This window comes from Plodia interpunctella, chromosome 12 (assembly GCF_027563975.2).
Source record: "Plodia interpunctella isolate USDA-ARS_2022_Savannah chromosome 12, ilPloInte3.2, whole genome shotgun sequence".
Taxonomy (NCBI): domain Eukaryota; kingdom Metazoa; phylum Arthropoda; class Insecta; order Lepidoptera; family Pyralidae; genus Plodia; species Plodia interpunctella.
This window is the reverse complement of record NC_071305.1, coordinates 2,789,502-2,803,980: the sequence shown is the minus strand read 5'-3', so window position 1 is coordinate 2,803,980 and position 14,479 is coordinate 2,789,502. Positions and strand designations below refer to the sequence as shown.

The window sequence follows — 14,479 nt, the reverse complement described above, 5'->3', positions numbered from 1 at the left end:
TCTGGACTGAGAGATAGATGCAGTCCTAAAATTCAAATCGACTGAAAATGTTGAAAGAATATACAATCCACTTACGTATTTTTTTTTCTAACTTAAAATTCTTCTGCTTATTCAAATTACTTACTCCGCGGTATGCAAAGATTTTAATACTTTCAAAAAAATGCGTCAGGGTGCCTATGGGGTCAATATGGAAATCCGAATTCCGGAATGCCTTGTCCGCTTTGAGGAAAATAGGAAAATTCTGGAAAAATTCCAAGTTGGGGAATGTCGGTTTGGGCGCTACGCGCTGATGAATCACATCACAAGGACTTTTATACACCCGCTCTCAAAGGGCCTTGCAAAATGTTGAAGAATTCGCTGGGTAAAGAAAGCATAAGCTTTCTTACGTTAACGCTTCGACAGGTCAGATTAATAATAATCTAACCTGTCATAGGTTACAATAACAGGCTTTATTTATAGAATTAAGGCTGGCACACACTTGATGCGTCTGCAACACGACGCGTTGTAACTCCAGACGTCTTGTAATAATTGAATTTGCGTTCCTATGTTCATATCGACAGTGTCCCATACAAACGCAACGCAATGCGTCACCAGGCTCATCATCCGTCTCATGAACCGTGATAGTTAGACAAATAAAATTTTCACAGGTTTTGTTGCCACTATTGCAGATGCCTATGACACTTCTTCTTCTTGACCTTATCCCACTCATGTAAGGTCGCCACAATATGTAAGTACATAAAATAAAATCTCTTTATGACACTACGGCAGCGTTATAAAGAGATTTTATTTTATGCATGTAATTGGTATGTGTGAAATTAAAACTGTGGTGCTGTTTATAATGAACTAGAGGTAGCATAATAAAAAACATTGCCTATGGCACTCCAGAAGGTTTCGTCTATCTCTGTGCCAAATTTCATCAAAATCGGCTCAACGGTTTTTGAGTTTATACAATAAAAACAAAAATACAATCTTTTCTCTTTATAATATTAGTATTGATAAACCCGAACCACTACTGGATTATGATGAAATTTGGGAAAAAATTCTTTACCAAGAATACCAATGAGTAAATGGGAGAAGAACCATTTATCGAAAAAAGCTGACTAAGTGTACCCAGATTCCACGAAGTTTGTTATTTGATACACGGGTAGGATATATTATAATCGTGTATAAAATTTCGCGGAAATCCGGCCCATCGAATTTGCGTGATTAAGTATCAAACATCCTCATACAAGTATTATCCTTTTCCTCATACAAACACACAGTGAAACTTTGGCATTTATAATATTAGTAGGTCTGAACCAGGGACGTTATAAATCAGTAAGGATTTACTATTTCGCTGGATTTAAAAAGGATAATTTTAATTTGTTACATAATATATTATAAGAGCGAAATTAGGTTTATTTATTTGTTACGTCTTCAAACACCATTCATAAAACCAATATTTAAAAAAAAATACATACGTAGAGGACGCGGCGTCCTTTCATTCAGTAAAAAAGTCAAATCACATAGACGAAGCCGCGTGCAAAAACTGTTACAAAGTAATAAGTTTATTCTCCGCTAACGCTTTGAGTTCCTTTGATATACATCTTTATATTAAAGGAACTCAAAAATAAAAACAGTACCGAGAAATTGAACAGCAATAAGGCGATGTTTCCCTAATAAAATAGAATGCTTAAAAAGCCAAATAAACTGGCAAGTTAAGGGCCTTACTCGAACCATTGACCAAAAGTGCAGCTTCCAACTGGTGTGAATTCTTAACCTGGCGCCCTAGCTGCGTTACGGAACACTAAACGACGCCGCGCCTCTTTAAGTGAGTATAAAAATTTAAGGCAACAACGCGATACAGCACGGGCTCCTACTATCGAGTATTTCGCTTATCGCGATATGATTAGTTGGCTGATTCAAAAAGATTCGACAGTGAAATGTAAACTGCAAACTTTCAATTAGGCTTCTGAATTTATTACACACATACTTTTACGAAGTCCGAGATAGATAGATGAATTCTTTATTGCACTATTTACAAAGGAGTCATAAGTTATAAAAAGGTATTCAAACACAAATGAGCGCATAAGCGGACTTATCGCAAATCTAATTTCTTCCAATCATCCTTTAGTTGAAAGAGAAAGGTGCAGCAAATGTAATAGCATTAAATAAATTAAACAAAGAAAAAAAATATATATATAATAAGATATAGAAAAAATAGATAAACATTCAGACAAGAGTCAATGTTATTGATAGAAACATTAATAGATTAAACTTGGGATGTGAACCCTCCTTCGGAATGCTATTATGATAGACGATGATGATGATGTGTGTAACGCGTTGCCTTATCGCATTTGTAGCTTAGTTGGGACGCACGTTAGGCTCTTCAGGGTGCCGCAGCTAAGTGTTAATATTTAATACGATTCGGGTCAATTTACATAGAAGGTGCGCACGATCTTCTTCCACGGCCCTTAAGCTGGCCTAAGAGGTTTGCGTGCTTTGCCTGTTTTATGGTAACTCTAGAATTCTGTGCTTTGTTGAATTTAGCTAGGATCAAAATTAGCAATCATTGAAATTTAAGTATATAATTTTTATTCAATAAGCTAAAATAACGTCTTTTGTCAATATCAAATATAGTAAAGAAAAATAAGTATTTTTTCAATAAAAAGATCTTTAAAAACCATCTTCACTTCAAACTATGAGAGGTGGTGTAATAAAAAATCATATCACACAAAATGTCTTGAATTTTCAACTTTGAAATTGACGTTATTAGACAATGAGTTAATAGTTACAAAACGTAGTGTCATTATAATTTTAATAAATCATGATTACTACGTATTTGATTTGACTACATTTAAAGATATTTCCTCTTAGTAAAATAAAATTGTTTATTGTATGTAAACATTTATAATATTTTTATTGAATGAAAGTATATAACCTCACAAAATATTTAAATAATATAATTTCGTGCGATATATATTTCGAAAATTATCGTCTCCGAAATAAACAAGTTGTTTACAGTAAGATAATTAAGTTATATGCTTTTCTCAATGTAGCTAGTAGCTATGGAAAAATATACGACATTTTTTATTATTTCAATTCGGTGGTAAACATATTTTCATGCTCCGTGTCTCTAAACAGCTGCGGGCGAAAATCCAAGTCGTCGACTCGTTTAACTAATATTGTCCTAAAAAGACCTTTATGTTAGTTCAGTATATTTAAATAAGGTTCTCTTTCTTCCATCAGAGTGATTTTCCGATTCCTTTTCAGCATCATTGCTCAGAGTTTCATATCACTTAGGGGATAAAAAAATGGCAATATATTAATATTTTTTCAAATATATTTTTAAATAAATATGGACGAAATGAACTATATTATATTTATTTCATCATTGCGTGAAGACGTGAGAGAGAAATCTGAGTGCTAAGCAATAACTCTCAAAAGGACTTAGATTGTTGATTTTGTTACTAATCGTGTATCATCAGTAGCGAATCGACGTCAGTAGGTAGGTAGTACTAAAAGTCATGTCAGATGCCTTAAGTGACTTGAATAAAATTTGATACCAGTGTTAGCATAACGTCTTATTTAATCTGTAGCATAACACACGCAAAAATATGAAGAGCGAATCGACACCTAAGTAGTTTATCTAGTCTATTTAAGACAAATAGACGAAAATATATGGTGTGTAATAGCCACAGCTTACATCCAAGATACATGGACAGAATTAGACCATACTGACGAATAAAGCCTTCGGATGTTTCCAGAATTTCGCTGTGACATGGTTTGTCCATTTGAACGGTTCTACAGCGATCGAGCTTGCACATGGATATTGGAGCTATTTCGTTAACAAAATAAAAAAATGTATATTCAACGTTTTTGTAAAAAAAATGCGATATAAAAAATCTGGCAACATTTTTGCAGGAATTTCGTGATTAAAAATCTATTTTAATCTAGATTTGAATCCTAAATACATGTTGTGTACAATTTTTGTACCGAAATCAAGTTGGATTTTATGTGAAATACCCTGCACCTTGCCTCAAATCAAATCTTTTAATGAATACTGTCCTACTACTGGTGACCTATTACAGTATGATACACACACACAGCATATTTAAAATAAATATAATCTCACCAAGGGATTATACAGATATTTTTCAGATTGATTTCTTATACATTGGCATTATTTTATCTACTTTTCGTATGGAAGAAACCTAAATTTTCCACAAGTTAGGTAGGTATTTTGTATAAAAAAAATCAGCTGTACACGCTGATTTTTTTTCGCGATTTTGGAATTACTCCCATACTAAAAGTATTAAATTGTCTAATACTAAACGTCCCATATTAAATGTATTAAAAGTCACCCTGTTTGTGAATGGACTCAACTAGTAAATGTGTTTGTGGACTGTTTGAGAAGAAACCCGACATGTACTGTGCGTAAACCCATCTATGTATGTGGTATACTTGTGTGTACTTCCAGGTTCCAAAAAGGGTTATCAGTCTAATGAGATAACTTAGGCCATTAAACTCGATCAACATTCAAGACTTGTGACTTTGTTCTAATGACTCCGATAAAAGTGAAGTGTTTAGGTAAAACATTTTCTTGAGAAAGGAAAGCAGAGAATGTATTGTTTAAACATTATGTGGGAGGGATTTTTTGCCACTTAATTATATGTTAGCAACTTTTTCACGATTGATGGCTTAAGATCTCCGAATTGGATATTCAGGAATAAAATTGATTTTACCACATAAGGCATTTTAATTTTAAAAGCGCGCGGTTCCGCCCGTAAGATTTGGTCAAAAAGTCTGAGAGTCAATGGCGTTTTAAAAACCTTAGTAACATAACGTTAAGTTTAAAAAAAAATAATTTCGCAGATAACACTGCGTCATGCATGTATTTATATATGTAAATTTTACATTTGTTTATTAGAAATTTAACAGGGTTTTGCTGACCGTCCCTGAAAGGTGGCGTCATACCGGTTACATCCAGTTTAACAATGTTTTTTCCCGGCCGTGCATTGTAAAAAGATTTACAACTAGGAAACCCTTTGTTTTGAGGTAATGTTTTTTGAAAATACATTGAATATGGAAATATAGAAGAATCGTCTTAGTTCCACACATATTTTTTGTAAAAATATGAATATATATTGTAGTATCTATTTCATACATACATATGTACGAAAACTATTATACATGAGTCAGATTGATATACAAACTCATGTGGCGTGAGTTTTATTCGAACCTGGGACCTTTCGATCCACAGGTCTTTCGGTCTTAACCATTACACCACCACGGCTTCAATAGTTTTTTTTTGGTCAGTGATCGTCCTTTAGTTTTGTGGTTTTCGTATAAAATTACAAAATAATAATGTCAGCTATTTATTTTAAAAACATCGTACGCGGACGTGAATTACGTAATATTACTGTAAGTTGGTCATTAATTTGGTACTTTATGTCTAAAATTATAAGTAGATAAGGCAGATAGTACGTACAATTAGTTTATTAATTATTCAAAATCGATATCCCTACACGCACTATACCAATTTTGTATCGAGTAAATAGATTTCGTGAAGGCATTTTATTATTATTGTTTACGTTTGGGGACGCCAGTGCGAGCACCAAACGGGGCATCAGTCCCCCATATTGGGGCCGTTTCACCCAGTTTCCCCAAACCCCTAATGGGGTGTAGGTTACCTGTTAACCCTAAGTTGGCGGCGATCCACTAAACCTACCTGTACATTTACAGAACCTGAATGACTGTCTATAATGTAAAGTCTTTTAAGTCCTCTTTTGACCGTCTGATCATTATACAGCTATTATACAGCTCTCCTGTATGCGGGGCACTCAACTACAAGGTGAAGGTTGGTTTCATCTCCTTCTTGGCAGCTTGGACTTCGTGAAGGTATAGTAATGATTGCTTATAGTCGAGTAATAAATACCATTTATTGATTCTAAGGCATTACCGTTAACATGTATGTCAAAAGATACAAAAATATCTTCTTTTCAAGTGTAATACGAGTATATTGCATTAGATTAGATCATTAAAATTGGTATTTCCTTCTCATACGAGTGTTTACTCGGTTTTTTCTTTTATTGTGAAACGTCTATCTAGCAATTTAGCAATTTAGAATCTAGCAATGAATGCAAGATCTAGCAATTTAGAATTATGGTGATTTGGAAAAAACACATCAAAGAAAAATAGTATATATAAATATTTTATTATCTAACATTCAGCTAAACATATTATGGCGTTCTTTTCATAACTCTTGGTTTTGTCATCCCGTAAGGGATAAAACATGACTAGTATATCTGTATACCGAATAAAACCTTAAAATACAATTTATATTCTACTCGTTATAAAGGTGCTACAAGTTTCCAACCACAACCAAGTTTACTAAAGAAATAATGAAAACCAAGTGAAGGGAATAAAAAATTACAAGACAATATAATACTCAAAGTTTCGGAGCCTATTTTACGACTTTTAAAATACTTATACCTACACATCAAGGCTTGTTATCTTTAGTCACTTTGACGTTAACTTTAACCTACGCGCCGATTTGATAAAATTGCGTATTTAGTGTTTTTCTGCGCAGGTCTAAGTTAGCGTTAAAGTAGTGAAAACCACCCTTAGGGTGAGTTGGACCATCAAATTTGACGTTGATTTTAACCGGCACGCCGCTGACTTATAGACAAAAGGCGTACTCTGCGTTTTCACGTTAAAGATAACGTCAAAGTTAACGATGCAACCCACCCTTAATCTAAAGTATTAAGAACTTTGGAATGGATAATCTTTGGAGACTATTCTAAAGCTGACGAGATGTTTCGATTCCTGAGGAGTGGTGATAATGGAATTACTTGACAAGTTATCATAAATAGTTGTACGCTGCCCTAGTGAAAAATTTTGTGGTTTATCCGGATTTTCGGCACTCACTATTATGGTCTGGGCTAGCACTCTTTTACCTCGAGCAAAAAGAAAAAGGATCTTTTATATTGTTTATCATATAGTGATCACACACGCTCTTTAATTTTTACCTAAAATTTAGTTAGAAGACTCGAGCCGGCATATGACATCCGGGGGCATTGTCATGTCGGCATACTGGCTACGCTATGGAATTAGTAGGTACTCCATGGGACAACTGTACCGGGAGACACGTGAGATAAAGTACGAATTTGTCATCTAATTAAATTTTTAAAAAAGATGATTATTTTTGGTATGATGTGACGCCCGACGTAGGTCTTCACACCGTCATCTGAGTGATACAGTTTTATCGTATTTACCAATTCGCTTAAGACCATCAATTCTTGTTAGTTTTTGGGTTAATTATGTAATAATCAACTTTATTTTGTTGTTGTGTAACAATTAATTTTATTATTTAACAATTAACATGTTTCTAGCCTCATTTAGATACATGGTTAGTTCACAGGGAAGATATACTCGATTTTGGGGTGGATATATAAGTATTTAAGTATAACTGGAGATAGGATTATGGAGAAATAAGACATTTAGCACGGACTTCTGATAATGCGGTAAAAGGTAAGCCAGGTTCTGACAAGTTGGACAGATTATCCGTCAAACAGCCCACCTGGGCCCTCGGCAAATACAGTCCAAAGATAAATGCAATTAATGAAAAAGTTACCGGAACAAGTCGAAACTTTTGGGTAGGAAATTATGTTGATAAATCAAATATTTGGCCACACCAACGGGTAAGAAATATGATGCAAACGTTTGCGTGTAGCGCAATAAATATATAATAAACATAGACAATAAATAAATATTAATACAAGTAACCTACTCTATATATTATCGGCAAATCGATCGTCAAACTTTGGCGCAATTAGCGTAGATTGCTAGTTTTTCATTGTGGTAAATAAAAACTGTCATACAAACTATACGCAATGTTTACTCATTCGTGTCGACATCTGGCTGCGTTTAGCAATAGTGTGCAGTCGGAACATTATAGAAATTTATACTTATACTCTTGAATTTCTCCTTATTAAATTATAAATGAAAAAGTTTTGATGTCTGAATTTAATTTGCGCCTATTACGAGTGTACACCTAATAATATGGCTTTATTCCCACACAAAAATCCTTACCAAATCCAATAAGCGTAAATAACACAGTTCGTTAAAATCCCATACGCTATAAACCACTCTACTAAAAGGATAGCAAGTTCAATTTCCGTGTCGGAAGCGTCTGTTTGCATGCACACAGCATTGTTCGAGCTGGTTGATAACGCTGGCCAGTCATTGTGTGAGGACAGAGGTATTATACTATATGGGCACTATATAGCACGTAGATAAGAAAAGAGGCTTGTATTCTGAAATTTGAAAGCTGATATAAACGTAATACCGAAATGAAACTTATAAATTTCTCCTCCTAAAATTATAACTATACACTTTTTTTGTTCCGTTTCGGAATACCGAGCCGCGCTCCAATCGCGCTAATAACTTCCGATGGATCGCAGTTGAAACTCGATCGTGCCGCATTTTTTTTATCGTTTACTTCAATTTTATGGCTCCATCGTTTAGCCAAACGATGATTTTGCCAGTGTCAAGATTGAGAAAGACACAGTGATTATCACTTAATTTAATCATTTAGCAATTCTACAGCAGTAATTGACTAGTATCAAAGAGCAAGGGAATCCTAAAACAAGACACAATTAATGTTAGTTTAAACCTAGGTAATATAAGTAGACTATTTTAACATTACCTAGCCAGCCAGTTGAGATAAGGAAAAATAAAAACAAAACAGAAATCTATTTTTCAAAAGTCAACCCCTAAATGACTTAATGGGGGGTGAAAGTTTGTATGAAAATCGTCTGATCCGCCTTTGCAGAGAAATTCACGGCAAAAGCTAGTAAGGAATAAGTGGAGAGCTTGGTAAAGTATTAATGAATTTAATAAATTTTGCAATAGATTCTGGGATCAAAACTGCACCGTAAACATTGTACTCCTTATTATGCTGTAGTTATACTTTGAAGAAAACATAATAGGCTCAATTCTATTTTGCCTAAAATAGAAATAAGACTCCTTTCATTGATGTATATACTGTTTCTTGAAACTACATAGACATTATCCTTTTTCATATTTTCTTTTGTGATATTATGAATTGAGGGCATTATCTGGCCTATTCTGAGAGTACTTTGGTGAAAAACATTTTATTTTTTTATCAAAAAAAAAATCAAGATTTCTTTATGAAATATAGTACAGTCAACAGTACATCAACCTACCCAAATTCATTGAAAACTCACCGCTATTACCGGGCCATAGAGGTTCATGCAGGGTAACTTGATGTTCTGTTGACTGTACTACATAGGCTGCTAATTATATACCCGGAATGAAATAAAATAAATTTGTCATTGACTCTTAAATATGGTTTTATTGCTTTTTAAAATATTCGCCGTAACGATGCACCTTTGTATTCGGTCAAACCAGTTTTTATAGCACTTTTTCCAATCGGAGGGCGGTATCTCCAAAACCTGATTTTTGAATGCTTGCAATGCAACGGCTTTTTCTTGGGTTGAAAATCGAGAAGAAGCCGTTGCATTCTTCTTGGGTTGAAAATCGATAACCACATTAAAATTTGATTTTTAGACCTACCTTACCGTACCTTAATTCATATAATCAAAATATATTGAATGTTTTAAGATTCGGCACTAATTATTCGCTTATATTTGGCTAAGTATTTCTACTTCACATTTTTTCTTAGCACGCGCTGCCTTCGTGTAACTTAGGTAGATGCTCGGGATGTACTCTCAAGAAAAGATATTACATAAAGGGATATGTTTAAAAATGTACGTGCCCTAAAAGCACAGTAAAAAAAACGTGCGGAATTCCCGATAAAAGTGCCAGCTGTACACGGTTCGACACGTACAGGGTGTAAAATTAAATTTTATAAATAGGTAGCAGGTTAATTTTATACACTTGCTGGGATGGGGAAATCTTAGCAATATTGTTAACAGTATCTCTATACAGATTATTACAGATTACAGACTAGCGCCCCGTCTCGACTTCGCTCGGGTAAAATTATAATAAATACACATAAACACTCTTTACAACTCATACATACTATCTGTTAAAAAACCCGTATCAAAATCCGTTGCGTAGTTTTAGAGATTGTATCATACATAGCGACAGCAGGAAGCGACTTATTTTCTACTAAAAGCATGTTTAGAATATTATAACTATGCTATTATAGCTTTATAAGCGCTCTACGTCATATTCTAGGAGCATTTTAGCGGCTGATAAGGATATATTTATATATATATATGGATATATTTTTCTGATTGACTTATCTCTCATTTTGTTTCTTCACCTTTCACGTCGGAACCCAGTGTCCCTTTTCATACTTTCTTTTTCTTTTGCATTTCCCATGATCTCCGACATTCGTTATAACAGACAGATGACCATTATACATATAAATATACATATAACAGACCATTAGTAAAACTTCAAGTGTTCTCCATATAAAATTCCGACGAATTGGACGAATAATATAGTTAAGAACGACATGAATAATTATCTTAAGTAATGTTTTGATCCCTTACTATACTCACACAGATCAAACAACATCAAGCGATCAACTGCTGAAACTAACAACAATTCTACGAAATACTAATTAATTTCACCGTTTACATAGACTGTTGTAATGGTTGTAAAACAAATTGATATGGCACTTGATTATAATAATATTATATGTTATGTATGTAATTTCCTTCCGAGGAAAATACTCGTGAACGTCACAGGCCTTAAGACAAAATGGCCTAATTTTAATTTTTCTGCGCGTCATCGTCATCATATCGAGTGTGTTACACTGGTGTTCGATTTTATTCAAGTATCTTAAAGATAAATCTCTTGGCGGTAAGTAAACGACTACTTATCGGCATCTTTAAGAGACTTGATTCATTCTTGATCTTTAAGAGAATGGAGTTTTTTAACTAATGATATCACATTTGGCACGAGGTGTCGTAAAATACTAAATTGAGTCTTGTATACATTAGTATATTTGGATAAACTATATATATATATATATATATATATATATATATATATATATATATATATATATATATATATATATATATATATATATATATATATATATATATATATAATTAAATTGACTTGATCGAGATAAATTGACTGGTGCAACACACTCATAGGATTCATTGGGGATTTCTTCGAACACGTAAACGTTAGGACAAACGTTTATTAACGGGTAGGTAAAACCTTTACCCTAAACCTTTGGCCTTAAGTTTATCCAAATATACTAATGTATACAAGACTCAAATTAGTATTTTACGACACCTCTTGCCAAATGAGATATCATTAGTTTAAAAAATCCATTTGTCACACAAAAGTATATAACATTTTTATGTGGGACGAAAACTAGTGGTATAACAAGAACAAATCAATTAATCAAATCAATCCAATAGTAAATTTTCGTGGTTTATTTATACCACAATGACTATTGAAAGATACACTGGTATGGTTTATGTGGATATTTTGTTTCTATTCCATTTTTTTTATATTGTTAGTTTTATTTAAGGCCAGGTTGTTAATGAGTTTTAACTTTCACCCATGGCTTCACTCGCGTGTATTTTTAACGGGAACAGTACTTAAGGTACCCTATATTCTTTTCCATATTCCTAGTCTAAATTAATTATATTAAGAATGCAAGTAGTCATGGTAATAAATAACATTTTCGTATTTGTAATATTAGTTGGGAATAATGCAATCTTTTTAAGAGTAAAATCCAATAAATAAAATTGTATGGAATTTGTTGAAAAAAAAAAGTATTTAGGTACAGTTTTTTTATAGAAAATATATTATACCGCGCGATTTATTTTTAACTTTAGGCGAATAAATATCAGATATCTACTTACAAGATTTTTTTTACAGTCGTACAATCCAATTATAATATCTGTCACTATTCATTCCGTTTTGAGAATCTTAAAAATATTGAACAAAGTTTAATGTTGAATATGACCGTATTTGGGTCTCGCTATTCCATATTATAATAATATTAATAAATATATATATTAGGATAAATCACACAGATTGAGCAAGCCCCAAAGTAAGCTCGAGACTTGTGTTATGGTATACTAACTCAATGATACTATATTTTATAACAAATACATACATAGATAAACATCCAAGATCCGGTCCAATCAGAAAAAGATCATTTTCCATCATGACCCGACCGGGGATCGAGCTCGGGACCTCTGGGTTCAGAGGCAAGCACTTTAACATTGCGCCACCGACTGAGGTCGTCAATTCCACACGAACTTAGTAACTTTATAAGTTTAAAAGTGCAACGTGTGACTAAAAGCATCTTGAGAGACCGTAATCACCTAGCTGGGTAGGTGGATATGAAATTTTCACGGTATAAAGCCATTCTTCGCCTGCAGCTCATCCATATCTCTTAATGGCCTTGCACGAGCCAAGGAAATAAATGAGACTCAAAAACGACTCGACGGATTTCGACGAAATTGTCTACTTAGGTAAAATTTAATCTGAAAAAATTATCGGAAATCTAGCTTGCACGCGCTTTTGTTCGCGGTTTTGTTTTTTCCACGGGAACAGTGATTTTTCCGTAATACGAGTACCGTATAGTATATTCTTCTCCACATTCTGAACTAGGTACATCTATGCAAAATTTCAGGAAGATTAGTTGAGTAGAAACAACGTGAATAGGTACCAAACAAATTTACCTTCGCATATATAATATTAGTTAGTACTATCACTGTCATAAAGGTTAACATGTTAACCATAATCTATTAAGAGTGGGTTTGTCACCGTTAACTTTGACCGTTTCGCTGACCTCGCGGCTTCGCGGCTTCACAACCCCGAACGCAACTGAGAACATGCAGAAAGAAAGAGGTTGTAAATTAAAGCACAAATCCTATCAACATAAAAAGCATAGGCATTGTATAAATTCCAAGAAAGTTAACTGAACCGATTTCTTTTATGATTCGTAAATTGCTCAGAATCCTGTATATACCTTGCATCTATATTTATCTCGGTTCCTTACACCTTTCTTTGATTGACCGATGCTTAACCCAACAACTATATAAATAGGTTTTCAATTTTTAAAAGCATATCTTTCCTATTTGTCCCACTGATTTGTTTTTCTCTTTTTTGTTCTAGGTATTTATGTTTTATTTTTTATCCGTTTTGTAGTGTTATAAATTTTGTCAATGATCGATATTCTATTGAAAAGTATTTTCACGCGTGTGTCCGCCCTAAAATAAGACCATTCCATTCCCTTGTGTATATCGTTGAGGCCCATACAGCTGTGACAGATAGACAACGTCGTTCAAAGTTAAAAATGTATGTATTCCTGAATTAAAAATGAAATTTTATATTGAGATGAACTATGTCTATCTACGGTTTTTCATAAGAAACACCATCGGCCCTGTCTACCCCGAGTAGATATCTATTTATTAGTAAAATAAAGTTACCTGATAATTGTTTTTAAATTATAAATAATACAGATTTGTATTCTAAATTTTGAAAAAAAAAAGTATTGTAATGTTTTAATTTAGTTATGAAATATTCTAAAACCGATCTTAATTCAATAAAATAACACCCTGAATCCCCCAAGTGTCATCACAAAAATCGGGGCCAAAAGTTGAAACGATAAATTTTCATAATAAAAACCGTCCACCTACCTGATAAACGAGCCGAAATTCAGGCCATAAAGCAAATGGCCGTGAAGAAAGTCCATTCAAGTCACAAATATTATATTTGAAAATTCGAAAACCGAAACTTCGGCGCGCCCGAGACTACCGCACACGCGTCCTCACCTCACCGCAGTTCGCTTTCCACTGAGGCTCCACTGAATTATCTGTTGCACTCACTCACTAGGTTTCATACATGCGCAAGTTTCAGTCGACAGTATCTTTGATTTTCACATACATTACTACTATTGTACGCCACACACGTAGCAATGAGAATTTTTTTCCGGTAATGTATACGTACATTTAGTTTTAAGTAATACTTAGGCAAAATATAAGTGAAATTCGGCCTTTTGTTTAGAGGCACGATAATATTTTTATTAAGGCATATAAATCCTTTACTTGTAAAACACGTCCATCATAATCAATGTCTAAACCGGCAATCGCATGATATTTGGAAATAAAGGGTATTTATTTCCAAATTTTCTGTTATATTCTTTTTATGTGGGAGAGAGACAGCTAACCTAAAGGATTTTGATTTAAATACGTCTTCGACTTGGTGTGCTGTGTACCCGTCCATTTTTTGATTTGGAACCAGCACCACACCGTTGTCGAACAGTTTGCCAATCTTTGGCGGTTCGGTATAAATTGCTTGTTTTTCATTGCGGTAAATAAATGCACTCGTACTAACAACGCAATGTACACGCATCCCGTCGTCCTGTGTCGTGAGTTCGGTGACAGTGTGGAGCTGGCGTTACATAAATTTTGTTGCTAACTATTCGTAATGTGTAAACATGTTAGTTGTTAAGGTTCCCGTTGCA

General features: G+C 33.8%; 1 protein-coding gene across 1 annotated transcript in view; it reads right to left on the bottom strand.

Annotated features, from left to right (window-relative positions):
- Window positions 1-13,810, bottom strand: part of LOC128674421 (connectin-like) — a 54,396-nt gene extending 40,586 nt beyond the window's left edge. Inside the window, exon 1 of the mRNA XM_053752933.2 lies at window positions 13,653-13,810. The gene's annotated coding sequence lies outside the window, so the exon portion shown is untranslated. The remainder of the gene's footprint in view (window positions 1-13,652) is intronic.
- Window positions 13,811-14,479: the final 669 nt, after the last annotated feature.